This window comes from Hibiscus syriacus, unplaced genomic scaffold (assembly GCF_006381635.1).
Source record: "Hibiscus syriacus cultivar Baekdansim isolate YM2019G1 unplaced genomic scaffold, ASM638163v2 tig00110419_pilon, whole genome shotgun sequence".
NCBI lineage: Eukaryota > Viridiplantae > Streptophyta > Magnoliopsida > Malvales > Malvaceae > Hibiscus > Hibiscus syriacus.
This window is the reverse complement of record NW_024062731.1, coordinates 424,899-437,896: the sequence shown is the minus strand read 5'-3', so window position 1 is coordinate 437,896 and position 12,998 is coordinate 424,899. Positions and strand designations below refer to the sequence as shown.

At 34.6% G+C, this 12,998-nt stretch overlaps 1 pseudogene; it reads left to right on the top strand.

The window, feature by feature from the left end:
• The first annotated feature begins 10,512 nt into the window (after positions 1-10,512).
• On the top strand, positions 10,513-12,338 carry LOC120124528 (annotated as a pseudogene).
• Positions 12,339-12,998: the final 660 nt, after the last annotated feature.

Sequence of the window (12,998 nt, the reverse complement as noted above, 5' to 3'; positions counted from 1 at the left end):
AAAAAGGATAGATACTTTACAATATATTAAAAAAGTATAGACACTCAAATGTATATGTACACATAGAAGCAATATGGAATAATTAATGAAAATATACACAATATAATCACACCAAAATATAAATACACAAGAATGTTCAAATAATGTACCGACAAACAAAATTAATCCGATGAAAAGGGTTGTTTCTAACGAAGTCCGGAACATTAGAGGCCTTCAACAAATTTCCAAATACTTCGTATGTTTCCGCCTTTTTCTGAGGACATACATAAATAATTTCAATTATCAAACTAATGAGGTGCAATTTTACTAACAATAAATAAATTCGCATAAGCATGAATAAATTTGTGTCATACCTAGAGCTTGTCGTTCGAATGGGAAGCAGCGTCAAAGGTATGGACATATGTAATTGTATTTCTATATAAACACATAAGTTGTTAAAATAATCAATGTCTGAACACCTGTTCAACTGGAAAAACATATTGCATAAATGCAACTTACCGGATTATAAATCATTTTTCCGCTGAATCATCGACCAAAAGTGTATTTAGCTCGTTAAAATCTGGACACGCGTTCCAAACATCATTGAGATCTTTACAGTAGGTAACAGAATCGTATGTTTTGCATTTTTTTTGATCCTGTTCACAAACAGTCGAACATAAATATGTAGGAATCATAGACAACGAAAAGTCAGCAAACTGTAATGACATTCATCTTACCACACGAATAGAAAATGCTCGGAAAATACAGGTAGTTTCTCAAGTACACGGTCGACGTTATGCCTGAGATTGTAATCAAGTTTGAATGTTAACATTCAAATGTATTAACGATTTTGACTACAGTAATTCAATTGCCTCAAACATGTTCTAACCTCATCTTTGAAGACCAAAGGGCAACAACAAAATTGTCGACACAAAATTGCATAAATTCAAATAATCCTCTTCTGAGGACAACATCTACAACATGAAGAAAATGAGATTAAAGTTCTACGCTTATATGTTAAAATAATGGATACAAAAGAATAGAATTAAAACCTGCCGGCAGTCTTGGGATGTAGGCAAGGACACCATTGAGATCAAAAATTAAAAGTTTTCTTGAAGGCGGCGTTGCAGACACGATATACTTGTTTGGATCATCATCTTCATCATCATCATCATCATCGTCATCATCTTCATCGCCAGCTTCATCGTCATCATCATCGTCATCTTCATCGTCAGCTTCATCTTCTGCGACCGCTTGGTTGTCCACATCTGTTAAAAGAAAATAAAATAAAGTTCAGAAACGTGTAAATGTTAAGAAACATAGATAATGAATTACCTAACTCGTTGATGTCGTTGACGTAATTCGTTACGCAACATGGAGACTTCACGTTGCAATGATGAAATATCGGATCGCATTCCACTCACAAGGGAATCAATATGCTCCCGAAAATTGATCATGTATTCCATCACGGTCTTAATTGTGACATCCTCTGCAACTGGAGCTTCTTCCATCATTGGTCTCCACTTGGTTGCTCTTCTTCATGGCCAACGGGGTCCATTTCCTCCCTCTCTTGATCTAATCCGACCTCCTTGACACGCTTCCAACCGAGTTTTCAACAAAATCATATCCCACTTTTTAATAAATACCATGTCAATCTTGCGGGTTAATCGAACAGGGGCGTCATGCGAAAAATCAACTTCTTCTTCAACATATGGGTGATGACACATCCATATGGTAGTGTAGTTGAAATTGTTGCTCCCTTTGTGACCATATACAATTGTATTAAATATGAGTTTTGCAATGTTTGGAGCCGTTTTGGATTTATACTTTGCTATCCACCAATAATCGCTGTCTCGAAGCGTTGAATGTTTTCCCCCACTAGGCCGGATATACCATGTGAGCATTTTGTGAAACACTCTCGACTCTACATCGAGGTGAATTGGGCTATTCTAGTAACCCGTTTAATTGTAGACCAATCTACACCATTTTCATCTGAATCCCTGTATTCGCTAAACCTAAACCCTCCGCAATAGTTTCTGGAGATATATATATATCCTTCCCCATGACATGTGTATTAATTCCTATTATATTAGTCTTATTAGGCTCGTGCTGTAAGGAAGCATTGTGTAGAAGACTCTAACTAGGTTGGGATAATATCTTGGTTCTACACCAAGGAATTCAAGCCAACCCCAAGATGTAAATGTGGATTTAAAACTAAATGCATATTTATCATCAAACAAGAAACCCAGGTCAATGACACGTTCGGGACGAATCCTCCTTACTTTAAAACTCGTCTGCCATCTTTGTTTCTCCATGTCGGATCTAAAGTTCAGAGTTTCGAAGGACCTGATTTCCTCAGAAGAATCGTTTGTTATAGAAGGAGGTGGTTGAGAAGAACTGGGTGAGAAGAGCTTTGAGAAAGACCTCGCTTCTGACGCTGACGTTTTGGAGCCATTTTGGTGGATGCTACCCTATTACAATGGAACACAAACACATTCAGGATAAAAACTCCAATATAGAAATCAATCAAACCCATAAAATATCGATAAATTACCTGAATATCTGATCGTCACTTATGATAACGGTAGAAGAAAGAGGAAGATCTGCCTGCTTGCATTTATGTTTAGGGTTTCTCGATTAAGAGTACTATATCGTAAACGGTGGAAAACACTTGATATTTAAATTAGTATCGACACAAACTATATAGTGTCGACACATTATTTAGACATATTCTCTCATAAAACCGGTATAATTGTACCGGTTAGATTGAAAATTACATATTACATTATACTTTGGGTTTCGATGATTTTGGGATCGACACTTTTTATATGGATCGACACTTTATGGGTGCACCCTGTTTTCCATTCATTCTGGAAAAAAAAAATATCGACACAAACTATATTAGTGTCGACACATTATTTAGACATATTTCTCATAAAACCGGTATAATTGTACCGGTTAGATTGAAAAATTACATATTACATTATACTTTTGGGTTCGATGATTTGGGATCGACACTTTTATATATGGATCGACACTTTATGGGTGCACCTGTTTTCCATTCATTCTGGAAAAAAAATATCGACACAAACTATATTAGTGTCGACACATTATTTAGACATATTCTCTCATAAAACCGGTATAATTGTACCGGTTAGATTGAAAAATTACATATTACATTATACTTTTGGTTCGATGATTTTGGGATCGACACTTTTTATAAATGGATCGACACTTTATGGGTGCACCCTGTTTCCATTCATTCTGGAAAAAAAATATCGACACAAACTATATTAGTGTCGACATATTATTTAGACATATTTCTCATAAAACCGGTATAATTGTACCGGTTAGATTGAAAAATTACATATTACATTATACTTTTGGGTTCGATGATTTGGGATCGACACTTTTTATATGGATCGACACTTTATGGGTGCACCCTGTTTTCCATTCATTCTGGAAAAAAAAATCGACACAAACTATATTAGTGTCGACACATTATTTAGACATATTCTCTCATAAAACCGGTATAATTGTACCGGTTAGATTGAAAAATTACATATTACATTATACTTTTGGGTTCGATGATTTTGGGATCGACACTTTTTATATATGGATCGACACTTTATGGGTGCACCCTGTTTTCCATTCATTCTGGAAAAAAAATATCGACACAAACTATATTAGTGTCGACACATTATTTAGACATATTTTCTCATAAAACCGGTATAATTGTACCGGTTAGATTGAAAAATTACATATTACATTATACTTTTGGGTTCGATGATTTTGGGATCGACACTTTTATATATGGATCGACACTTTATGGGTGCACCCTGTTTTCCATTCATTCTGGAAAAAAAATATCGACACAAACTATATTAGTGTCAACACATTATTTAGACATATTCTCTCATAAAACCGGTATAATTGTCCGGTTAGATTGAAAAATTACATATTACATTATACTTTTGGTTTTCGATGTTTTGGGATTGACACTTTTTTATATATGGATCGACACTTTGGGGTTGCACCCTGTGGCCATATTGTAAATTTGCCTTTACTTCCAAGTATCAACATGACCCTTAATGTGTATAAGAAACATGTACAACAACATACTGCTAACTTTCTCATCTCATTCATAATTATATTCACATACAAAAATATAAATCGTATACAAAATTATAAATCTTATACAAAATTAACCCTACATTTACATCATTGCATCCTTTTGTTATTCTTATGTAATATTGCAGCTTTTGTTATCTCCTGTCTTCGTTCATTTTGATTGTGGCTTACGAGATCGTTAATACTCGCGATCGATCCCAGTCTCCAACAACCTATTCAAATTGTCAGAACGTTAAGTATTGTCAACTACAGCATTCAATCTACGACTTTTAACAATTTTACCACAAACGATTTTTTCTATCCACTTACAAAATCACCAGTTGCCCCTGTAGAACCGATCGATTCCATCCACATCATCACATACATGCCGCAATCATATCTGTTACAAAATTTGAAAACCACACATGTCAATTATGATGAATACTGCATAAATTAAGCTTTCTATTTGTGATAACATCTCATACCCATTCAATGCTTATTCTTCTTATGCTCCACAAATTTGAAATTTTTCAAGGGATACTTTCCTAGAGATCCACATGACTCAACCCAAATGCATTTCTTATTATAAGAATCTAATATTTTAATCTGCATTAAAATAGAAGAAGTTATGCACCAAAAAAAGTATGCATTATAATTTACATAATGTCCTTTCATACATACATACATACCAATCTCTTAGCATCCTTCACTCTCTGTTTAGCTGCTTCAGTTGTAAACATACTATCATATATTGTTACAACATGATCTACCATATCCAACACCAACAGATACCAATGTGAATTATGGTAGTTTATTGTGATCATTATCTGCAACAAATTTCACACCCAATTTGACAAAATTCAACATTCTATATCCGAAAACATCATTGCAATTGGTATGGTGTCTTACCTTCTCACAGTCGGTGAATTTCACATAGTTATCCAATATGACACCCCAGAAGGTAGAAATACTCTCAACACTTTCTTTGTTGTTGGCTTCCAACGCCTGTTGCTGTAATTACTCAACAAACATTATTAATTTACCGTCTATAACACTAATTTTCAATATTTATTAATTTAATCACACTAAGAGGTATGGAAGGTAGCCAATCCTCCGGTGTGACTTTTGAGAATCGTAGCATATGGTCTAGGCGAGCAAATCGATAACCTAACAAAATTAATTACACAATCAGAACATATTCAATAAGTTTTAACATTTTCTACTTTCTACTTACCACACCGCCAACCATTCCGTAGGCTTCAACGTTGCAACGTCGTATACAGTAGCGAATTGATTTCCCATTGAGATTACAGAATATCTGTATGAATCATTAGGATTAATATCTTGTCATGAAATATTTAAATATCACTCACAAAACATATATTTCACTTACCCCGATTCTAACTCGCTATTCCATAAATAATCACAAATTGCAGCTTCGATGTCATCAATTCCGGTTGGAATATCCGCTTTTTCAACCTACAATTTTGCATACAAATTTTTGTCACAACAACATAATAAAAATCAAATTAAGTATTCTTTTATTAAACTTACCTTCTGCTTCTTCTTCTGGGGTGCAGGACATTCCGAATCCAAAACTGCTGCTATAACACTCTCCGGGTATAAATGACATCGACTTCCTTCCTCCTCATTTCTTCCATCTCTTCTTCCTCCTCCCTCTTTTCTTCTTCATATTTTTTCAGTTCATCGTACTTTTTTCTACATAGCTCTTCATCTCTTTTATTTCACCCTTCAATTGAGCTCCTTCATCCGAGTATTTATCAACCACCCCCTTCACCCCGTAAGTTCACTCCTCAAATCAACAACCTCCTTCACCACTCCCTCAAATTTTTCTCCCGTCACCATCTTAATATCACCCTTAACACCCCAACTTCTTTCACCACTTCACCCCTCAACACCTCTACTTCTTTCCACCATCTATTTTTCCTTCCACTACCCCTTATGCCTCTCGAGTGTATCTTCGACTCTCTCGAGTTTCTCTACGACTTGATCAAGTTTCTCTTCGACTCTTGATTGTCTTTGCATGATTTCAAATTGGATTTTTTGATATCAGCCAATTCAGACATCAAAATGTCGAAGTTACTCTGTTTTGCTTCACCGTCGTCCCACTCACCTTCATCCCCAATACAACCATCCCTCCTTTCTTCTCCTCTGCCTCCACTGCCTCCTCTACATCCTTGCCAAAACCTTCAAAATTAAATTACAATATTAAGACATTGATTATATTCTTAATATTATTTAATTACATTTATTCCCTTTCTTGCTTCTTCCCTCTATCCAACTTCAACTCACCATCACTCTAACCACCTCTTCCTTCCCCCATGCACGGATGCGTGCCACTCCGGTTCTTTCATAAGCCGGCACGCCTCACAGCCCGACCAAAAATCGAACAGTGCAACCTGCATTTATAATAAAATTTATATTTTTATATAAAAACACAAAAAAGTGATCAACTCATTACCTCTAAGATTGCTATGCACCCTTTGAGGTATCTCTGGCTGCCCTTTTAAAGGTGATTATTGATTCAATCAATCTCGAATGGATATATTCAGCCCAATTGAATTCACCCTTCAAGCCTTCATCGCAAATGAGCTTCATTCAGCCCAATTGAATTCACCCTTCAAGCCTTCATCGCAAATGAGCTTCATATATTCCTTGTTCGTTGACGTATCACCCGTTGGACAAAGAAATATCCCGACAAGGTACAATAGAACTCGGCCTTCAGCTCATCCCCCAGTAGATCCACTTTTGATATCCTCTTCAACTTCAATATATGTCACCTTATGATTCAAACCATATTTGGAGGCAAGTGCTTTCCAGTTCTTACTCCTACAGACTTTCTATAACACTTTTGCCTTTGTTTTGGTACCCCCAATACGGCTGCAGCAGTCGATACCCCCAGAGGGAATGAATAATCACCATACTTAGCCATACATTGACTGACGTCAAATTGTGCCATCAAGGATCGACACAATTCCCTCCGAATAGGTCGATCCCTTACTCCGATCAACGATCCAAAACCCATTTCTCCCAGCACATTCAACTGACCCTTCTCCTTAAGGTGTTTTAATAATAAATTCACCCTTTTAATGCTGCATCTTGTCGACACTTCCTACATTTTTTAACATATAAATGTTATAGTTCTATATATTTTGTATAAACGTATTTACAAGTTTAATGAATACCTTATTTTCATGTGCTTTCCTCCGTTCTTGTATTCTTTACTATCATTCCTTGACTGTGTGATGTAAGTTCCTTTTCAGCATCACTCATTGAATTCCATTTGGACCTCACATCTTTTTTTCACCTAATATTAAACATAACGTTTCTTAATCAATACATTAACACTAATACTAATACTACTCATGTCAATTTCATTTTACATACTGAACCGCTCTGTGTGCCATCTCCCTTCATCCTTTTGCATTCGGCCATACTGTTAACATTTAAAATTGTAATCAATTTAAAGTTATCGATACTTTAATCCAATTACCATTTCAACAATAATAAAAAGACATTGATACTTACTAGAAGTACATATATCCACCCTTTGGTTGCTTTCGAGTCTCGGCCTCAATTTCAAAGTCATCTGCTCCACCAACAATTTTCCAACCCATTGACTCCATTTTTCCTTCATATATCAGTTTACGCAAATCAAATTATTTTGTTACATACACTTTTCAATATAATATAACTACTCTTGTGGTAAACGGTTTTCTTCAAAAGAATTTGAATGGCCACACCAAATGTGTCGGCCACATTTATACAACCTATAATATCATTTTCTACCTATAATATTTAATAAAAGTATCGACATTTATATTTTTCCTTGAATATCTATTTCTACCTGCAATCGGTCCCAAATGCTTCCTTACTCCAAAACCCCAAATAACACATAAAAAACCCTATCGCGATTACTGTAATAATAAAAAATTAGGGTTTCGACAACATACTTTTCGATTCGACTGCAGCAACAAACAAACAAACTTCGCTTTAGAAACGCCTTCTGAAATGCAGCAACAATTACTCTTCGATTCAAAAACTCGTCCGTTCTTTTTTTCAGAGGATATTTAGCTATGGCCTTTATATTTTCATCGGATATGTTATTTATATTTAATCGATACAAATACAAAAGTGTCGATACTTTTATGTCAGTGTCGATACTTTCGAAAGGATAATTACCTATTTCTTTGAAAGTGTCGATAATTTATTACACGTACTTACGAAAGTATCGACACTTTCAATATATCCGGTATCATTTTACCGGTTTTATCATTTTGTTACCGGTTTTATCATATTTTTACCTGTTATATCGTTGTGGATCGATATTTTTTTAAAGTATCGACACATTATAGGCGCTATAACTGCTTCTCTTTTAATTCACAAAGTGTCGATCCTTATATAACGTATCGACACTTTTAAATTTACGGTTTAATCATTTTGTTACCGGTTTATCATATTTTTACCTGGTATATCGTTTTGGATCGATATTTTTTAAAAGTATCAACACTTTTTAGGATTTAAACTGCTTTAAAAGTTATGTAATTTATGTTTCAATTTATTTAATAGTGTTTCATGTTTTCCACCTACAATATTAATTTAATAATTTAATTTACACAAATTTTTATTTGATTGTTTTGATATTTTATAAAATTATTTAGAATTTAAATTTAACAATATTAACCAAATATAATAATAAATATGTTTTCAACAGTGAAATAAGTATGGACACTTTTATAAAAATGATATATACTTTTTTGAAAGTTATGTAATTTATGTTTCAATTTTTTAATAGTGTTTCATGTTTTCCACCTACAATATTAATTTAATAATTCATTTACATAAAAAAATTATTTGATGTTTTGATATTTTATAAAATATTATTTAGATTTTAAATTTAACAATATTAACTAAAGATAATAATAAATATATTTTCACAGTGAAATAAGTATGGACACTTTTATAAAAAGGATAGATAATTTACAATATAACAGGTAAAAATATGACAAAACCAGATTCATTATGACAAAACCGGTAAAATTTACTTGATATGTTAAACGTATGGACACTTTTATAAAAAGGATAGATACTTACCGATAACCAAAGTTTACCGATTACCAAATTTTTTAATAGTTTTTCATATTTTCTACCTAAAACATTATTAGTTGTCAACATAATAGGTACCGCTAAACCGAATTTATTAAATACATTTTAATGTATCCGGTAATGTTGTATATTAGCCGTATATTAACCCGCCTTTCCTGAGACAATCCCCTTACATTTCTTTTATCTTGCGGCTAAAGATACTCGAGCACAAATCCCAAGCAAAATTATGTGTATAACCCTCGATCTATAGCAACCTGGAAACCACTGATACGTTTCTTATTGCTACCACTCGGGCACATCGTCGCCTTTTTTCCAAACTAGAACCCCCAACAATAGCTCCAAAAGCAGCTCCACTCGCAGGGCTTAATGCAATGCATTTATCGAGCCATTTGATAGTCCGTTCAACCGAGGTTTTGTTCGTTTTATTAGACACCCAAGCAGGCACTTCATCCGCTATAGTAGCCCATAACTCTGGTTTCATGGAAGATATCATTTCCATATATTTACCAGGTTTGATCAGAAGACGACCACAAGGGGTCTCGAAAGATGCCCCGGTTTTGTTAGCGGCAGTAGCTTCTGGAAGGCATTGAATGTAATCCCTCGAAAAAGCGGTGAAGCCACAATCGTGCAAACCAACCAGTTGGTGAAGAGGGCAAGCGAGAGAAGGCCAAACGAGATTGTGATTAGCGAGCCAGTCTTAGAGAACAGAGACCAAAGACTTCTATTGAGTGTACTTCTCATCAACGCTTGGTTTTTGGGATTTCTTCCTCACGTGCGAACCATCTTCGAAGTTGAGAATTTATTTTGGAGGTGGAAAAATGGAAGCTTTGAGGTAGACGATAAAAAAAAGGTGGAAACTTTCTAGTTTTGCAGTGTGGTTACAAAAGTGTAAATGGTGAAGAGAGAAAATGAAGAAGGCGGAGTTGATCCAAACAAGAATCTCAGATCTTCCCATGAAGTAGGCCTCATCCATCCTTGGATCCTATTGAACTGCCTCTCCTTGAATTTAAAGTTCATTTGAATCATTAGGCAGGTCCCCACTTGTATTTTTTTTTAGAGATGTGTAAGGTGATGGTGTGGGGTTGATGAGATAGTGAAGTTGTTATATATGGGGCCTGATAAAAAATAAAAAATATTATTATTAATAATATTAATAATAAATAAATAAATAAATTTTCAAAATTCGAACAAAAACGGATGTCAATATTCAAACACTGCATATTCATTTCCTGATCAGTCTACCTGTGACATCCCACCCACTATATATACTTCTTCTTTCACTCCTCGTTTCTTCAGTTCACCGCATTTAATCGCCTCCGATACTTGGAAGACCTAAAGAGATGGGTAGATCACGATTGCTGTCTCTCACCTTGCTATGCGCTTTGGTCCTTCTTGGATCTCTAGCTCTTACTCAGGTTCATTTTATGAGAATAAAATGTGAAAATGTTTCATTAAGTTTTTTTTGGGGGCTTCTCTTGTCTTTAGGGACTGGGTTTTTTTTGATGATTTTGATTTTTTCAAGTTTATTGAGCTTGAGATAGAATGTTTTATTTTGTTTACAATTAGATGGATGAATTTTACGATAATCGGACGCGACTATCGAATTTAATTATTTGATGGGTTTGTTCTTGGAGTTTTCAGGCAAAAAAGTCTAAGCGAGATCTGAAAGAAGTTACACACAAAGTTTACTTTGATGTTGAAATTGAGGGAAAACCAGCTGGTATGCTTCACTTCTCTTATGAATCAATCCCATTGGATCTGTGAGAAAAGCTTAAGTGCTTTTCCCTTAATACGCTTCATGAATTTCCCAAATGTTTCTTTCACCAGTTTGCAGATAGGTATAGATTTAAATATCAAAGAGTAGGTAATAATGTGATTAACTTGGTGCCTTCAAGGTCTTTCTATGCATAAACCTCCAAATTCGAATAAGGGTTCTTCGATTAAGAAGCTATTAATGGATTAAGCCTACTTGTAAATTGTAATGTGTAACTAATTATATTTAGAATAAATGAAGATTTAGTTTGATATTGGGAGAGAACTCTAATATAATCATTTCCAAATGGATTTCTGTGTAGAAGTTATGTGTTGCTTCACATTATAGCTGCTTGTGCTTTCGGTTTAGAGAGCTAAAAGATTACTGAACTATGTTTCTCAGGTCGAATTGTCATGGGACTCTTCGGAAAGGCAGTTCCAAAAACAGCGGGTATGATGGTGCTATGCCTATGGCTACATTAATGACTGTAGTCTGCAATTTTCTTAGCTTTTTTTTCTTTTTCTAATCGACTTAATTTCTTGTATGCAGAAAATTTTCGAGCACTCAGCACATGTACGAGTTATCTCTTTGATCAACCTTAGTTACCATAAATGTAATAGCTGTAGGATTGCAACTATTATCGTCTGAAAATGAATACGAGAGTGAGGATCGACTAGCCATTTTGTGAAGGGCTCTTTACAAACTTTTGTTTAATGTAAGCTTTTCTGAGATTGGGTTTTCCATTACAGGGGAAAAAGGTGTTGGAAAGAGTGGTAAACCTCTTCACTACAAAGGTAGTGCCTTTCACCGCATTATTCCGAACTTCATGCTTCAAGGTGGTGATTTTACACATGGTGATGGAAGAGGTGGGGAATCAATCTATGGTGAGAAAATTTACTGATGAGAATTTCAAGTTGAAGCACACTGGACCTGGTGAGTCGATCTGTCATTTCATCCAGTGCCTATACATATAGGAAAGACTAAAAATTTATGACAAGAATCAACCTTTTTTGCCGTCTATAGGGCTTTTGTCAATGGCAAATGCCGGTCCCGACACCAATGGATCGCAATTCTTCATTACAACCGTGACAACCAGCTGGTAATTCACAAATTGACAATTGCAAACAGTTTAAGATGTTCAGATTTTTTAGAACTTCACATAGTTGCTGATCATCGAGTTACTATGTGCAGGTTGGACGGCAGACATGTGGTGTTCGGAAAGGTGGTGTCCGGTATGGACGTGGTTTACAAAATCGAAGCGGAAGGAAGGCAGAGTGGGACACCCAAGAGCAAAGTTGTGATTGCTGACAGTGGTGAAATGCCTCTATAATCAGGGATGGACCAAAGGGGCGGATGGGCCGGTCACCCCCTTAAAAATCTAAAATTATCATATATTTTAGATTTTTTTTATGTATTCTCTTGAAAATCTATTTTTGTCTCCCCTAAAATTTTCTTGGCCTCACTTTAAATTTTATAAGTTCAAATTGGTCCCCTTTTAACATAAAATACTGTGTCTGTCCTGTATATATATAATTATGAAGGCTGCTGTTTTGGTTTATTCTGAGTTAAGTCCATTATAAATCCTCGGAGATGAACTTCTTGTTTAAGATGTTTTCTTGGGAGTTTTTTTTTAAGCAGAGTTTCTTTAGCGGATGACGATCATGACTTCTAAAGAAAGCTTTGTCACATGGAGAAAAAAAAAAGGATTTATTTTAAAACGATTGAAAAATAATTTTATTTCAAATTATTAAATGTTAAAATGATTCAAATTAATTTAAAAATGATTATTTAGAAATCAAATAATTTAATATAAAAATAAATATTACTTGCGTATATCTCAAAATTACTAAGACTTAATTGCACTATATATAGTCAATCTATGACTCATTTAAAATGACCAAAGAATGTCGGTCATAGTTTGGAGATGAATTTAGAATGTTTAAAATTTTAAGTATTAATTTAAAATGAGGGTTATAATTTAGGGATGTATAGTGAAATTAACTCAATTAATAGTAATATATTAATTTTT